This window comes from Amblyraja radiata, chromosome 29 (assembly GCF_010909765.2).
Source record: "Amblyraja radiata isolate CabotCenter1 chromosome 29, sAmbRad1.1.pri, whole genome shotgun sequence".
In the NCBI taxonomy this organism is placed as follows: domain Eukaryota; kingdom Metazoa; phylum Chordata; class Chondrichthyes; order Rajiformes; family Rajidae; genus Amblyraja; species Amblyraja radiata.
The window spans coordinates 29828284-29836607 of record NC_045984.1 but is presented as its reverse complement, the minus strand read 5'-3'; the positions used below and the strand labels follow the sequence as shown (position 1 = coordinate 29836607).

The window sequence follows — 8324 nt, the reverse complement described above, 5'->3', positions numbered from 1 at the left end:
CTGCCGGGACTTGTAGTCCTACTCATCCCGCCTTTATAAATATTTCATCAGGGGGTGAGCAATCGGTTTCCTACACCACGGTGCACGGAGGCAGACTTATAAATAAAGCCATACCAAGTGCATTTGTTCGTTACGGTATATTCTTTAATACATTGTGTCGAAAGGTTGGAGAGTTTGTGGACTACAAACGCCAGCACCCTTTGTCCGGGGACTTGGCGCCGCTCCTGTTGCCCGCCAACAGAGCCGATTGGCCCAGTGGCCAACGGTTATCTGTCAGTCACGTGCGGCCCCGCCTCCGGGCGGCGGTTCCGCGCGTTTTTTAAATTTTGGCGCCGCCCGAGGAACCAAAGATCTTTGCGAGGAACTGCGATCTGGTATTTTTTTCTGAGAACAGTCTGAGGGAGGGAAGCCGTCAACGTCAACAAGAGAGACCAGTTGGCAAAAGACATTATCAGATTAGGAAACGAAACCAAGTATGGAGAGAAAAAAAAAACAATCATACCCCTGGAGAAAATGTTATTGACTGCAAACATGTGCCGCCACCTCGTTGTCACACAGAGTTTTCACTTTTAAATTCGTACATTTCGAACATCTCCTTTCCTACGCAGAGACAAAATTCATTTTAACGCCAGGTACTATTATATATTTCTTCCAAATTCGCCTTACTACGTTTAGTTCTCCATCATGGTACTTAATAATACTGGAAACACTTTTTCCTCACAGAGAGTTGTGAGTCTGGAATTCTCTGCCTCAGAGGGCGGTGGCCGGTTCTCTGGATACTTTCAAGAGAGAGTTAGATAGGGCTCTTAAATATAGCGTAGTCAGGGGGGATGGGAGAAGTAAATAAGTTTTATTTATATAGCACGTTTTAAGTCAACTCGCATTGACACCAAAGTGCTTTACATAAAATAGATAATGTTTCCATACAAACCATAGAAAAAGGTTTTTTAAAAAAAGGCAGGAACGGGTACTGATTAGGGATTATCACATTGAATGGCGGTGCTGGCTCGAAGGACCGAATGGCCTACTCCTGCACCTATTGTCTATTGTACTTGATTTATAATCGCAGATCTAAAAATAAATATTCTGTGCGCCACAGGCATCTCGCTAAATGCAGACAACATCTGTACTGGTTGGAGGATATGAGTAGGACTACAAGAAAAATAGGCATTCAATCGTTCTCATTTAATATATATTGTATAGTTTAAGGTTGCTTTAGCTCGCTTTATTTTTTAAACAAACATGTTTTTCTGTAAAGAAATATAAAAGCATTAAGAAATTAACCGACAGTTAACTCAAATTAAATTTTCCTCCTGGGTTGCGATATTTCCATGTGTCTAATTCCTCCTTTGCACAGAACTTCCTCACAATTCCAATTTCGTCTTATTATTGTCCAATACACAAGGATAATTTAAATTAGCCCACCGTTTCTAGCCAATCTACCCAGACACAAGAGCCTGCTGCAGATTTACCAAAACACCTAAACTCACTCCATTGTAATTTAATGAAGAAGGGATAATATATTTCCCAAACCAGAATAATGACGACGAAGCAGAAACTGCAGATCAAGGTGTGTCTCAGTGCCTGCCATTTCTCTCCTTGGCTGTAGAAATTAGAGGATTTAAAGGTGTTGTAAAAAAAATATCTTGTTGATGGTAAACACCATGCACTTGCAGTTGATCAAGTGGCTACTTTATTCTGTGTTGTTGGAGCTGCACCCAGGCAGGCACAAGGACACCCGGCAAAGGGATCCTTCCAATGGCCATACAGATGGCAGGACATCAAGGTTTAATTGTCATATATACTGACAACGAACAATGAAATTCTTACTTGCAACAGCTTAAATGCAATACACACAGATAAATATATATTACATTACAGTCGCTTGACACTTGCTTTTACTCCTAACTGCACAGCATTAAAATGGGGCAGGAGATGGCTGATACGGTGGGCAAGTGAATAGGTAGTTTACACGGCATGTCTGTGTTTCCAATGTATAGCCTTGATGTTTTCAATTCCAATAACTTGAAATAAGAATTTCATTGTTCGTTGTCAGTATATATGACAATTAAACCTTGATGTCCTGCCATCTGTACGGCCATTGGAAGGATGTGATCGTCTGGTTCAGGAGGCCTGTGTAAGGCTTATGAATAAAGTGATCTACCCAACATGTAATCATGTAGAACATGAAACATATAAGATTGTTAAGGGCTTGGACACACTAGAGGCAGGAAACATGTTCCCGATGTTGGCGGAGTCCAGAACCAGGGGCCACAGTTTAAGAATAAGGAGTAAGCCATTTAGAACGGAGACAAGGAAACACTTTTTCTCACAAAGAATGGTGAGTCTGTGGAATTCTCTGCCTGTGGAGGCAGGTTCTCTGGATGCTTTCAAGAGAGAGCTAGATAGGGCTCTTAAAAATAGTGGAGTGAGGGGATATGGGGAGAAGGCAGGAACGGGGTACTGATTGGGGATGATCAGCCATGATCACATTGAATGGCAGTGCTGGCACGAAGGGCCAAATGGCCTACTCCTGCACCTATTGTCTATTGTCTATTAACATAACTGAGTGAAAATAATTAGGACCGGCATAACTGTTAGTCCATTAAGGATAGAGGTATTTGACAATCCAGTCCGAAGACATGGCTCTGGTCTGGAGGGTAGAAATGACTGCTCTCCTCTAGTAAACCCCTCAGACTTGGACAACCTATAGCAGGCATCTCATGGCACTGGAAAAAAAAACCACCAATGTCTCTGCAATATCCTCCAAATTCACTGGTAGGACATTTGCCAACCAATGCCAATGTCACGCAACATGGATGGGGGAAAATATCATGGTTAACTGAAATGCTGCGAAATGGAATAAAATAGAAAAGGCTGAAAATACACAATGTCAGGCAGTATCTGTAGAAAGATGAACAGAGCTAACATGTTGGGTTGACTCATTGTAAGACACACTGAATGTTTCTAGCATTTTCTGATTTATTTTATAACCTTAAAACAAAATTAACGTTGTACTCAAAGCTTCTTTAAAGAATTGCAGTAACCCCACTGACTACTTGGAATTCTGGAATAAACTTTTCAGGCATTTGAATTGGCAAGTAAATGGAACATCCGGAGAGGCTCTACGAAATTAAAGATGAGATAGCGCCCCAGGTGCCCAAAGAAGTGAGGGAAGTCCAAAGTGACATCATGAGAGTAGGTAGCTGAATGGATGGTGAAAATCAGCTGATTTGTAGCTTTCCAAATTAGAGCAAGGGTTAAATAAAATCTGCATTGTTCGTTTACAATATTTAAACTTTATTTTACTTTAAGATAGAAAACAGGGGAAGTTAGATCAGCAAAGTACATTAGATGCTGGGCTTCACCGATAGAGGCAAAATAGTATTAGGAAAGGGGCCATGTTGAACCTTTGGAAAATACTACTTAAGCCATAAGCATAGTACTGTATCCAATTCTGTTCTTCACTTCAAGATCCTAGAGGTTGTAGAGAAAATTCATCCCAACCAGAATGTATCCAGAGATGAAAGATTTCAGTTACAGTTTAGAAACTGTGTTTGTTCTCCTTGGATAAAAAGAACGAGAGGGTTTTTTTAATGTTGATGTTTAAGTACATGGTTGATTTACACATGCCCACATAGTAGAAGCTGTCAATGTTACTGTGTGATTTGATGACAAGGGACACACATTTAAAGTAATAGACCAAAGATGCTCAGAGAAAGAGTAATAATGATCAGGGACTCACTGTAATTGAAACCAAGTCAATAGGGTTTTAAAAAAAAGGAATTAAATGGATACTTCGTGCAAATAATTTGCAGAGTAGCAGGGAAAGGGAACAACCAAATCTCAGTTCTGACAGAGTCTCTGCCCTGAAATGTTGACTCTTTTTTCTCATCCCACAGATGTGGCCTGACGTTCCCACAGATGTGGCCTGACTTGCTGAGTCCATCGTTCTTTGTTTTTGTTTTAGATTTCCACTATCTTTTATTTTTGAATGGCTGGATTGTTCTACACAGACTTGATAGGTTAAATGGCTGCCTTCACTGAGCTGTGATAAAATTAGGCCAGAATAATTATTGTTGAGTGACTTCCTCCCCGACTCTAGTAATCTATGTAGGGTTTTTATGGCAATATTGTATCTAATTCATCCTCATTGAGAATATCTTTTCAAATTCCAGAATGACCAATTAATTTAAATAATAAATTATTGCCTGCTAAATGAATTAAGTTCTCCATCTGGCATGTTGGGATTGGAACATATACAGGCCTCTAGCACCTATCGTGTAAAGTGATAATGACTCGATGGAAAAACAAGCTCAAAATTAAGCAATTAAATGTTGAGATTGTTTTTAATGCAAATACATTACCAGTCGTTTTGTGTAATTTTGAATTATGAATCAGATGTGGGCATACAGGAAATGAATAATATCTTCCTGGACTCTGTCCCAAATTATAGACGTTTTACAAAAGCTATCGAAGTGAACTAGGTGCTCCAGTTCAGATGCAAAATGGTACAAATCTCACAACATATTAGGAAGGAACTGCAGATGCTAGTTTAAACCGAAGATAGACACAAAAAGCTGGAGTAACTCAGCAGTTCAGAAAGCATTTAAGAAGGAACTGCAGATGCTGGAAAATTGAAGGTAGACTAAGAATCGAAGGTAGTTCAGAAAGCATCTATGGAGAAAAGGAATAGGTGACGATCTGAGGAAGGGGCCTTGTCCCGAAACATCACCTATTACTTTTCTCCAGAGATGCTGCCTCACCCACTGAGTTTCTCCAGCATTTTTATCTACCTTCAATATATTGAAGTTTGCATCACTGATGTGCTAGATTGAGCAGAGATTAAATAATCATATCAAATAGAATCTTCACCACAAATACTACATTCTGTGAGTATTTCCTTCACATCCATGCTCTTGTCCTTTTATCCTAGTTTTAACAGGACCTTCTAATACGGAAATGGGAATACTTTTCAACCGATGAGCATTGCAGGGTTTAAAGTGCACGGGATTACATTCTCATTGTAAGGTTGCTGTAGTGTCTTGTTTTTTTGTTGCTACCAGCATTAGTAAAGTAGCTCTAAAACAAGTTTTAAAAAGTAGCCTGCACATAAATCACTACTTTCATTTTCTGTTTTATTTTAAGTTAGTTTAATAGTAATTTAGTTCATTAGTTAATTGGACTGCTTATTCCTGTGATGTATTGGACTGCGAGTGATGAATTAAATGTAATAAATGTTGTGTTGATTCTTGTTTCTTCGCTCCTGTACAGCTCAGTCCCATTATCAGTCTAGATAAAAAGTAATCAAGGAAAAAATGCTACATAAAGAGCCACCCTGACATTGAATGATCAAATTATTGAGTAACACTGAACTAAATCATGCATGCAAACCACAATTTAACAATGTGTTACATCTTTGTGGGTGAAAAGTACTTTTGTCAGCTCTTCACTGAGAAACTCTGATTTTTGAATAGACTGTGAGTTTGAAAACAAAATGGACATGTTTTTTGCACTTCTTGATGTTTCACAGAAGGTTTTTAATCTAGAATTTAAATCTAGAGGCCACATGTCATTTCTCAGATACTTGTATCTCCCTCTGAACTATGATCAAACTGCTGAACATCAAACTCTTCAAACTGTATTTTATGGGGTAAATTTGTTTCAATTCTCTTCTCTCTTTCCCCAACGTCCATGCACACAGCACCCCACGGTAACAATTCTATGCCCCTGGATCTGTGAAATAGCAGCACTGATCACAATGTCACCGTGCTGCCCATTCTATATTGCCATGGTGCACTTCACTTCCAAGAGGTTTTCCATTGGAAAAAACTGGGAGGATTAAATGAGACGCTGTTCAACCTACATTACAGGAACCAATTCAGTCATTGAGCTGAAATGTAGGTGCCTTTCGCACACATTCTCAGGCTGAACTCCAAGCTTCATTGATGTGTTCACTGATTTAAAAAACAACATGAGGAAGGGGATTGGTTTCCTTGCAACCTCCCTGTAGTAATCAGACACCATTGTCGTTTAAGAACACAGCTGCTACTTTAACCTGAGGTGTTCATAGAAATTGACAGGCAATCACTCCTTTTGACACTTGTGTAATGATACTCTTAAACAATACTGCTTTTGAGCTTGCTGTAATAAAATCAACTTATTGCTTTTGAAGGTAGACAAAAATGCTGGAGAAACTCAGCGGGTGAGGCAGCATCTATGGAACGAAGGAATAGGTGACGTTTCGGGTCGAGACCTTTCTTCAGACTGAAAAGACATTTACTTTTGAAAATCCTGCAGAAAAAGTAATTTTGTTATTGTGAGTTAAAAACTCTAAACCCTTAACCCCTTCCCCCCATTGACACAATTGTTTTTATAATGCGATTTTCTATGAGGAAGTTCATATGAAAGCAACTTGCGTTTTAGCAGAACTATTTGTCCCCTAGTTATTGACTTATTTAGTTATTGTTTTCTTTAAAAGGTCCTTTCCCTTTTACTGTTTATACCTAGTTTATATCTATAAACAGTTAACTGCAATTAACTTCCCACTCCCCTCCTTCCCACTTAGTCTTTGTACCAAATCTCTACCCTTCTCGGTATTTAGATTCAAATGTGAAGGAGCCACTGGATCCCGGAACTCCCGTGCGGCAGCAAGGTTTAACTCTTTTCACTGAGGTGGAGTGAAAATAATGAGAGGAAAAGATAGAAAAAAAATGTAGGATTATATAAACATTCATGTCAAACGGTATTTCAAGTGTGATGCATTTAATTTGCAGCAACAACTCACTTTGATTTTAAATCATTAAATCTTTGAAAATGGTGACCTTGGTGAATTCCAAAGTCTGTTTGTCAGTTTCTCCTAAAAAGGGAATGTTTATTGAAGAGATTCTTTCGTCTGCATAAAGTGTGCTTGTCATCCGCTTGTGGGCAGATTACACATTTTCTGTGTCAGTTGGACACGACCTGGCAAAAAGTTGCAAATTATATTTGTCAAAAGATATCATATCATATGGAAATTGTGTAAATCTACGAAATAATTTGTTTACAGTTTCTAATTTTTGGGTCGGGTGAACCTTCCTGTTACATGTTACCTGTTCCTGTTACAAAAATGTTAACATCACTTGCATTTGACATGGTTATAATAAAGTATTATATTTTTCCTTGCTTGACTTCCTTTGCTGAAATTGTTCATCTTTAGTTTGACAAAATTAAATGGTTTCTTAATAATAAAGAAAGATTCAATATTCCTCGTCTCTAGTTTTACCATTAGAGGTCTATAGTATAAAATAGTGCATCTCATTTCCAAAAAAGAGTTCGGTGACAATAAAGTATTTTGGAATTTCCTGAAGCCATGAAAAGCCAAACACCTCAAGATTCAAGATTCAAGAGATTCAAGAGAGCTTATTGTCATGTGTCCCAGATAGGACAATGAAATTTTTGCTTTGCTTCAGCACAACAGAATATAGTAGGCATGAATACAGAACAGATCAGTGTGTCCATATACCATTATATAAATATATACACACATGAATAAATAAAACAGATAAAGTGCAAATAAACAGATAATGGGCTATTCATGTTCAGAGTTTTGTTTGAGTTGAGTTTAATAGCCTGATGGCTGTGGGGAAGTAGCTATTCCTGGACCTGAATGTTGCACTCTTCAGGCTCCTGTACGTTCTATCTGAAGGTAGCAGAGAGATGAGTGTGTGGCCAGGATGGTGTGAGCCCTTGATGATGCTGCCAGACTTTTTGAGGCAGCGACTGCGATATATCCCCTCGATGGTAGGGAGGTCAGAGCCGATGATGGACAGGGCAGTGTTTACTACATTTTGTAGTCTTTTCTGCTCCTGGGCGCTCAAGTTGCCGAACCAAGCCACAATGCAACCGGTCAGCATGCTCTCTACTGTGCATCTGTAGAAGTTAGAGAGAGTCCTTCTTGACATACTGACTCTCCGTAATCTCAGGAAGTAGAGGCGCTGATGTGCTTTCTTTATAATTGCATCAGTGCTCTCGGACCAGGAGAGATCTTCAGAGATGTGCACGCCCAGGAATTTGAAGCTCTTGACCCTTTCCACCATTGACCAGTTGATATAAACGGGACTGTGGGTCCCCATCCTACCTCTTCCAAAGTCCACAATCAGTTCCTTGGTTTTGCTGGTGTTGAGTGCCAGGTTATTGTGCTGGCACCATTTGGTCAGTCGGTCGATCTCTCTTCTATACTCTGACTCGTCCCCATCAGTGATACGTCCCACAACAGTGGTGTCGTCAGCGAAATTGATGATGGAGTTTGCACTATGACCAGCTACGCAGTCATGAGTATAGAG

At 39.4% G+C, this 8324-nt stretch overlaps 1 long non-coding RNA gene across 1 annotated transcript; it reads left to right on the top strand.

The window, feature by feature from the left end:
* Positions 1 to 49: 49 nt before the first annotated feature.
* On the top strand, positions 50 to 7244 carry LOC116989583. Its single transcript, XR_004416267.1, has 2 exons — positions 50 to 632; positions 6176 to 7244. It is a non-coding gene; the product is annotated as an uncharacterized LOC116989583 (long non-coding RNA).
* Positions 7245 to 8324: the final 1080 nt, after the last annotated feature.